This window comes from Coregonus lavaretus, assembly GCF_964263955.1.
Source record: "Coregonus lavaretus genome assembly, chromosome: 2".
Taxonomy (NCBI): Eukaryota; Metazoa; Chordata; class Actinopteri; order Salmoniformes; family Salmonidae; genus Coregonus; species Coregonus lavaretus.
The window spans coordinates 30,301,145-30,310,714 of record NC_139989.1 but is presented as its reverse complement, the minus strand read 5'-3'; positions in this window follow the sequence as shown (position 1 = coordinate 30,310,714).

The window sequence follows — 9,570 nt, the reverse complement described above, 5'->3', positions numbered from 1 at the left end:
TGGTGCTACCCTACAGAGTGCTGCTGAGGCTACTGTAGACCTTCATGGCAAAACATTGTGTCTTAATCAATTATTTGGTGACGTGAATATATTCTAAAAAGGATCACTTCTTTAACGTTTCACTATATTTATGAAATTCACTGAGGATGGTCATCCCCTTCTTCCTCTGAGGATCCTCCACTGAGCCCTAGGTGTGAATACTTTCCGATGGCACTGTAACTACTGTTCTCTGAAGGAGGGAACAAGGTAAAACATACTATGGGGAGTCAACGACAAATCCTATTCACCTGAAGTAAACTGAAATCACGCCCAGCACGCCCAACAGGTCTTTCAGTTGATTACTATGGGGACATACAGTGCTATGAAAAAGTATTTGCCCCCTTTCTAATTTTCTCTACTTTTGCATATTTGTGATACTGAATGTTATCAGATCTTCAACCAAAACCTAATATTAGATAAAGGGAACATAAGTGAACAAATAACACAACAATTACATATTTATTTCATTTATTTCATAAACAAAGTTATGCAAACACCCAATTCCCCTGTGTGAAAAAGTAATTGCCCCCTTACACTCAATAAATGGTTGTGCCACCTTTAGCTGCAATGACTCCAACCAAATGCTTCCTGTAGATGTTGATCAGTCTCTCACGTCGCTGTGGAGGAATTTTGGCCCACTCTTCCATGCAGAACTGCTTTAACTCAGTGACGTGTGGGTTTTCAAGCATGAACTGCTTGTTTCAAGTCCTGCCACAACATCTCAATTGGGATTAGGTCTGGACTTTGACTAGGCCATTCCAAAACTTCAAATTTGTTGCTTTTTAGCTATTTTCATGTAGACTTGATTGTGTGTTTTGGATCATTGTCTTGCTGCATGACCCAGCTGCGCTTCAGCTTCAGCTCACAGACGGATGGTCTGACATTCTCCTGTAGAATTCTCTGATACAGAGCAGAATTCATGGTTCCTTCTATTAAGGCAAGTCGTCCAGGTCCTGAGGCAGCAAAGCATCCCCAAACCATCACACCACCACCACCATGCTTGACCTTTGGTATGATGTTCTTACTGTGGAATGCGTCCTTCCCTGCCTGTTGATGTACGCCACCACCGTCCTGTTGTCGGCAATCACCCAGTGCTGAAATAGACGCATCAACAGAAGTCCCAGAGGCACCACAGCTATCATAAAGGCTATCAGACCCAATAACCGCAGGCACAAGCGAAAAGGCACAGAGTGCCCCAGCTGAAACCGTGCCAGACAGAGCCGGAAAGTGACCCTCCTCTGTTGGGACAAAAACCCATGATTCAGAACCGAGTTCAGAACGAGACCCAGAAACTGAATGCACTGAGCCGGGGTCAAACAACTTTTCTTGTGATTCACAAGGAATCCCAGAGACTGAATATGGGAAACCAGCATTGCAGTGTGGCGCTCCACCTGTTCCCTCAACTCCACTACGACCAGCCAATTGTCCAGATAGGCCACTGATCCCCTGGCACTGCACCGGGGTCAAAGCCACCTCCACCACCATAGAAAAGGTGCGGGCAATAGGGAGATGGGGAGGATGTATAGCTGTCACAATAGCTGATGTGGATGCGGTGTAGGAGTCAGGCGCAGGACACAGAGGCTCAGTCAAAATGACTTTACTTAAGACTGAATAGCGAACAAAAGCAAACGGCCTCGAAAACACAGGAGGCAAAACGATTACGCAACACAGTGCGTAAAATACTCGTTCCACAATAAGAACGTACAAAGACATCAACGGACAGGCGGACAACAACACACAACTACAAACAAAACCAAAGGAAACTTATAGGTGACATAATCAATACGTGATATGGAACAGGTGCACTAATCAGACAAAACCAAACAAACATAGATAACATCAAACGGTAGCAGCTAGTACTCCGGGGACGACGAACGCCGAAGCCTGCCCGAACAAGGAGGAGGAGCAGCCTCGGCGGAATCCGTGACAGTACCCCCCCCCTTGACGTGCGGCTCCAGCCGTGCGCCGACCCCGGCCTCGGGGACGGCCAGGAGGACGTGGAGCAGGGCGCGTAGGATGACTACGATGGAACTCAGTCAGGAGGGATGGATCTAGAATGTCCCTCCTAGGCACCCAGCACCGTTCCTCCGGACCGTACCCCTCCCACTCCACGAGATATTGTAGACCCCCCCTCCAACGTCTCGAATCCACGATGGACCGGACTGAGTACGCCGGAGCCCCCTCGATGTCCAGTGGGGGCGGAGGGGTCTCTCTTATCTCATTCTCCTGGAGTGGACCAGCTACCACCGGCCTGAGGAGAGACACATGGAATGAGGGGTTAATGTGATAGTCATTCGGCAGTTGCAACCTGTAACACACCTCATTCAATCTCCTCAGGACTTTAAATGGCCCCACAAACCGCCGGCCAAGCTTCCGGCAGGGCAGGCGAAGGGGCAGGTTTCGAGTCAAGAGCCAGACTCGATCTCCAGGGGCGTAGACTGGACCCTCACTGCGGTGGTGGTCGGCGCTCGCCTTCTGCCTGCGGATGGCCCGCTGCAGATGTACGTGGGCAGCGTTCCACGTCTCCTCCGAGCGCCGAAACCACTCATCCACCGCCGGAGCCTCGATCTGGCTCTGATGCCATGGTGCCAGAACCGGCTGATAACCTAACACACACTGAAAGGGGGTCAGGTTAGTAGAGGAGTGGCGGAGAGAGTTCTGAGCCATCTCTGCCCAGGGGATATACCCCGACCACTCCTCCGGCCGGCCCTGGCAATATGATCTCAGAAAACTACCCACATCCTGGTTCACTCTCTCCACCTGCCCATTACTCTCCGGGTGGTAACCCGAGGTAAGGCTAACCAAGACCCCCAAGCGTTCCATGAACGCCCTCCAGACTCTAGAGGTGAATTGGGGACCCCGATCAGACACTATATCCTCGGGAACCCCGTAGTGCCGGAAGACGTGGGTGAACAAGGCCTCAGCGGTCTGTAGGGCAGTAGGGAGACCCGGCATTGGAATGAGGCGACAGGCCTTAGAGAACCGATCCACAACGACCAGAATAGTGGTATTCCCCTGAGAGGGGGGAAGGTCCGTGACTAAGTCCACCGAGAGGTGAGACCACGGCCGTTGTGGAACGGGCAAGGGTTGTAACTTCCCCCTGGGCAGGTGTCTAGGCGCCTTACACTGCGCGCACACCGAGCAGGAGGAGACATAAACCCTCAAGTCCCTAGCCAATGTTGGCCACCAGTACTTAACACTAAGGCAGTGCACTGTCCGGCCAATACCTGGATGTCCAGAGGAGGGTGACGTATGAGCCCAATAGATGAGACGATCACGGACCTCGAGCGGCACGTACGTCCGACCCACTGGACACTCTGGGGGAGTAGGGTCGGTGCGTAACGCCTGCTCAATTTCCGCATCGACCTCCCATACCACCGGTGCCACCAGACAAGACTCTGGCAGTATGGGAGTGGGCTCAATGGACCTCTCCTCTGTGTCATACCGCCGGGACAGGGCGTCTGCCTTACTGTTCTGGGACCCTGGGATGTACGTGATCTTAAAAACGAACCGGGTCAGGAACATGTTCCACCTAGCCTGACGAGGGTTCAATCTCCTCGCTGCCCGGATGTACTCCAGGTTACGATGGTCAGTCAGAATGAGAAAAGGGTGTTGAGCCCCCTCAAGCCAATGCCTCCACACCTTTAGGGCTTGAACCACGGCTAACAGCTCCCTGTCCCCTACGTCATAATTACGCTCCGCCGGGCTGAGCTTCTTAGAATAAAAAGCGCAGGGACGGAGCTTAGGAGGCGTGCCGGAGCGTTGCGACAGTACTGCCCCAATACCGGCCTCTGACGCGTCCACCTCTACCTGGAATGCTAAAGTGGGGTCCGGGTGTGCCAGCACCGGAACCGAAGTGAACAGCTCCTTAAGTTTACGAAACGCCCTGTCCGCTTCAGCCGACCACTGCAAACGCACTGGGCCCCCCTTCAGCAGGGACGTAATGGGAGCTGCCACCTGTCCAAAACCCCGGATAAACCTCCGGTAGTAATTGGCAAAACCCCAAAACTGCTGCACCTCTTTAACAGTGGTTGGGGTTTGCCAGTTACGCACGGCTGACACCCGGTCAATCTCAATCTTCACCCCTGACGCGGACAACCGATGACCCAAGAAGGAGATGGACTCCTGGAAAAACAGACATTTCTCTGCCTTGACATACAAGTCATGCTCCAACAGCCTACCCAACACTCGGCGCACCAGGGCTACATGCTCGGCTCGTGTAGCAGAGTACACTAGGATGTCGTCAATGTACACTACCACTCCCTGCCCATGCAGGTCCCGGAAGATCTCGTCTACAAATGATTGGAAGACTGAAGGAGAATTCATTAACCCGTATGGCATGACAAGATACTCATAATGACCTGAGGTGGTACTAAATGCCGTCTTCCATTCATCTCCCTCCCTAATGCGCACCAAGTTATAAGCGCTCCTGAGATCCAGTTTTGTGAAGAAACGCGCTCCGCGTAATGATTCAGTCATACTCGCAATCAGAGGTAGAGGGTAACTGTATTTCACAGTGATCTGATTGAGACTACGATAATCAATACACGGGCGCAAACCTCCATCCTTTTTCTTCACAAAAAAGAAACTCGAGGACGCAGGGGAAGTGGAGGACCGTATGTATCCTTGTCTCAGGGACTCAGCTATGTAGGTTTCCATAGCCGCCGTCTCCTCTTGAGACAGAGGATACACATGGCTCCGCGGAAGCGCCACACCTGTCTGGAGGTTTATCGCACAATCTCCCTGTCTATGAGGTGGTAAACGTGTCGCCCTAGTCTTGCTGAACACGAGTGCCAAATCCTCATACTCCGGGGGAATGTGCATTGCGGGCACTTGGTTCGGACTCTCCACCGTGGTCGCCCCAACGGAAACACCTAAACATCGCCCAACACACTGGCCAGACCATTCCTTGAGAGCCCTCTGTTGCCACGAAATGGTGGGGTCATGGGTGATTAACCAAGGAAGCCCCAGCACCACGGGATACGCAGTTGAGTCAATGAGGTACAACTGAATAATCTCCTCATGACCCCCCTGCGTCTTCATCTTCAGTGGCGCTGTGACCTCCCTAATCAACCCAGATCCCAACGGGCGGCTAACTAGGGCATGGACAGGAAAGGGTGCATCAATGGGCAGGAGGGAAATCCCTAACTTAGAGCAAAATTTCCGATCAATAAAATTCCCAGCTGCGCCTGAATCGACTAGCGCCTTATGCTGGGAATGAGATGCAACCTGAGGAAATACCACAGGTATACACAAGTGAACAACAGAGAGCTCTGGGTGAGTGGGGCACCTACTCACCTGAAATGACTCCCCAGTGCGCGACCTGTTGCCTCGATTCCTTGGAGACCCTCCCCAGCACCTAGCCGCAGTGTGTCCTCCACGGCCACAGCTGGTGCAGGGGACGGCCCCCCTCGGGTTCTCTCTCCTTCTTTCTCTAGCGCCAGCACCCCCGAGTTCCATTGGGCTTGGCTCGGAGGTGCTGGGGGATGGAATGGACGGCCCCATCTCGGAACGTCCGCGGGTGGCCAGCAGGGTATCCAGTCGGATGGACATGTCCACTAGCTGGTCGAAGGACAGATTGGTGTCCCTGCAGGCCAGCTCTCTACGAACGTCCTCACGCAGGCTACACTGATAGTGATCGATGAGGGCCCTCTCATTCCACCCCGCATTCGCCGCTAGAGTCCGGAAATCCAGGGCGAACTCCTGTGCGCTCCTCCTCCCCTGTCGGAGGTGGAACAGACGCTCCCCCGCCGCTTTACCCTCAGGAGGGTGATCGAAAACTGCCCTGAAGCGGCGGGAGAACTCTGCGTAGCTGGTGGTGGCGGCGTCTATTCCCCTCCATTCGGCGTTGGCCCACTCCAACGCCTTGCCGGAGAGACAGGAGATGAGGGCGGAAACGCTCTCGTATCCTGAGGGCGCCGGGTGTATGGTGGCCAGGTAGAGTTCCACCTGAAGGAGGAACCCCTGACACCCGGCTGCGGTGCCATCATACGCCCTCGGGAGCGAGAGCCGAATCCCACTGGATTCCGGAGCTGGTCTGGTGGGGCTGGCCGATGGTGGTGGTAACGTAGGAGGAGGTGTGGGCATGCCTCCCCTTTCCCATCGGCGCAGGGTGTTCATTGCCTCCTGCATGGCGGAGCCGAGTTGCTGGATCATGGCCTCCTGGCAGCTGACCCGATCCTCCAGTGACTCGGTCGCCGCCGCTGCTCCTGCTGACTCCATGAATGGTGTGTTGTTCTGTCACAATAGCTGATGTGGATGCGGTGTAGGAGTCAGGCGCAGGACACAGAGGCTCAGTCAAAACGACTTTACTTAAGACTGAATAGCGAACAAAAGCAAACGGCCTCGAAAACACAGGAGGCAAAACGATTACGCAACACAGTGCGTAAAATACTCGTTCCATAATAAGAACGTACAAAGACATCAACGGACAGGCGGACAACAACACACAACTACAAACAAAACCAAAGGAAACTTATAGGTGACATAATCAATACGTGATATGGAACAGGTGCACTAATCAGACAAAACCAAACAAACATAGATAACATCAAACGGTAGCAGCTAGTACTCCGGGGATGACGAACGCCGAAGCCTGCCCGAACAAGGAGGAGGAGCAGCCTCGGCGGAATCCGTGACAATAGCACATTAAAATATGCATCCTTCAGATCCATGGACGTGAACCAATCACTGGGACGCACCTACTGCAATTAATTTTACATTTTAGTCATTTAGCAGACGCTCTTATCCAGAGTGACTTACAGTTAGTGAGTGCATACATTTTTCATACTGGCCCTCCGTGGGAAACGAACCCACAACCCTGGCGTTGCAAGCGCCATGCTCTACCAACTGAGCTACAGGGGACTACTACGCAATAGCCAGCAAATTGTGAGCATTTTGAACTTGCAACCTTGAGGTGCTTGTTTAAAACGCACAAGTCCAGGATGGGATGCAACGTTCCATCGCTCTTGGGAACTAAGAAGTACCGGCAACATCAACCATTCTGTACTTCTGACACGGGGACCACCTGAACAGCCTGCTTTTGAAGGAGAGAGGAAATCTCTCTCAAGACCGGCACTAGGACCTCAGAGACCATTGACGTAATGATGCCACGAAAAGGAGGAGGACGCACAGTGAACTGTAGACCGTACCCCCTCGTCACCATCCTCATCACATTTACATTTAAGTCATTTAGCAGACGCTCTTATCCAGAGCGACTTACAGTTAGTGCATACATATTTTTATTTTATATTTTTCATACTGGCCCCCCGTGGGAAACGAACCCACACCCTGGCGTTGCAAACTCCATGCTCTACCAACTGAGCTACATTCCTGCCGGCCATTCCCTCCCCTACCCTGGACGACGCTGGGCCAATTGTGTGCCGCCCCATGGGTCTCCCGGTCGCGGCCGGCTACAACAGAGCCTGGATTCGAACCAGGATCTCTAGTGGCACAGCTAGCACTGCGATGCAGTGCCTTAGGACACTGCGCCACCCATGGTGAAACTGCACGCTGCCAATCTCCGATACATTATCTCCTGAAGGGGCAGAGCACCACCCTGAGGACTAGAATACATATTTTCTGTCATGCTCATTTTCATATCCCCACTCTTGACAACCGTGTGTCTGAACGTGGGGAAGGAACTGTGCGTTCTGATACCCGGCCCACACAGGGTTCAGGTACCTCAGTAACTTGCCCCCATTGGCCGAGCCACTTGGAAGCACAGTTGGCACAGTAAATGCTTGGTGAGGAGGGCCATTAGCCAAACAACCTTGTTGGCAAAACCGGCTCTTCCAAATACACCCGCCTGTCCCTCTGACAATCCTGAGAACCGGCACTGTTTATTCGGAAGCACCACGCTAGGATTAACCCCCTTGTTAGCACTCATCTGCAAAATCTTTAAACGGGGTAAGCGACTCTTCACCGCTGCAGGGACAGGAGGGAAATACCTTTCCCAAACCTAGAGGAACTCCGCTGCGGGGGAGAAAACGCCATCAAAGGCACATTTACCACCAATGGTTCAATCTCCCCCGCCGAATCCAAAGCCGGGGCTTCAGGCTTCCCTGGACTGATGTCATCCGATTTACACTCTGAAAACCCTCCAGAGCCAATCAGGGATATTATATCATCCCGGAATCAGGACTCACTGGAACACTGCCAGAGAAACTGGAATGAGCATCACTTGGAAAGGATGACACCCCTATCGACTCCGACCACCAATCTTCCTCACAAAGTTAGCCCGACTCCCAATGGAAGTTGAACCCAGCTGGAGACAATGGTTGCATAAACTGGCCCGAGCCAAGGCCTCCTGAGCGTGTTTTCACCCCAGGCAACAGGACACATGCCCTAGGGCACGGTCGGAGGCAATCTTACTCAAGCAAGGAAACACTGGCTACACAAGCAGAGCAGAAGTTAGTGGGTTTATAGCAGACACAAATCCTACCCAAGCAAGGAAGCACTAGCTATACAAGCAGAGCATAAAGTAGTTCGCTTTTAGCAAACACAAAAACCGATATCAAGACCCAAAACTCGCAACATCTAGGGAAGGGGTATCCAACTCTTACCCAAAGAGGTCCGAGGCCTGCTGGTTTTCTGTTCTGCCTGAAGAATTAATTAAATGGATGCGAACCCCGGTATTACAGCCAGGAAGGCGGGGCTTCAGAGGGCGGGCTCGGCATCCATTGGCCTGTTGGGCGTGATTTCAGTTTGCTTCAGGTGAATAGGATTGGTCGTTGACTCCCCATAGTATGTTATACCGAGTGACCGACTGAAATGAAACTTTCACATCTAACTCTCACATGTGGAATTGTATTTTAACATATGAAAAACGTTCATTTTTTAAAGTGAAAATTCGATTTTCACGTGAAAAACTTTCAAATGTGTCACGTGTAGTTTTATGGTATCACATGTTAACATTTTGCATCCCCATGCTGTCACATTTATTTCAAGAGATCATGTTTTCACGTACTCAAATGTTTTCACGTGTAGTTTCATGTCCCCTTACCACGGGAGGCCAGTATAAAAAAAACAAAAAAAACATTGTATGTACTCACTAACTGTAAGTCGCTCTGGATAAGAGCGTCTACTAAATGACTAAAATGTAAATGTAATGTTATCACGTTTCTTTTACATGTAGTCCCATTAACTTCCCATAAGATCACATGTTAAACACGTGATCACTTGAAATTCATGTTTTTTTCCGTAAGAGCGTTAACATAAGTGACTATTTCATTGTGGGGCCTGTAGTCACACTAATCCAGAGGTTTAATTAGTATCACACACACACACACACACACACACACACACACACACACACACACACACACACACACACACACACACACACACACACACACACACACACACACACACACACACACACCCCAAACAGCGATTCTAGACTAAGGTGACCATGATCTAAAGTCAGTATTTTCTCTGGTTAATATTAGGAGTTGGGGAGGGTAGACTGATCCTAGATATGTGCCTAAGGGCAGCTGCTACCCAGATAGACTCACCCTGGGTGTATCTGGA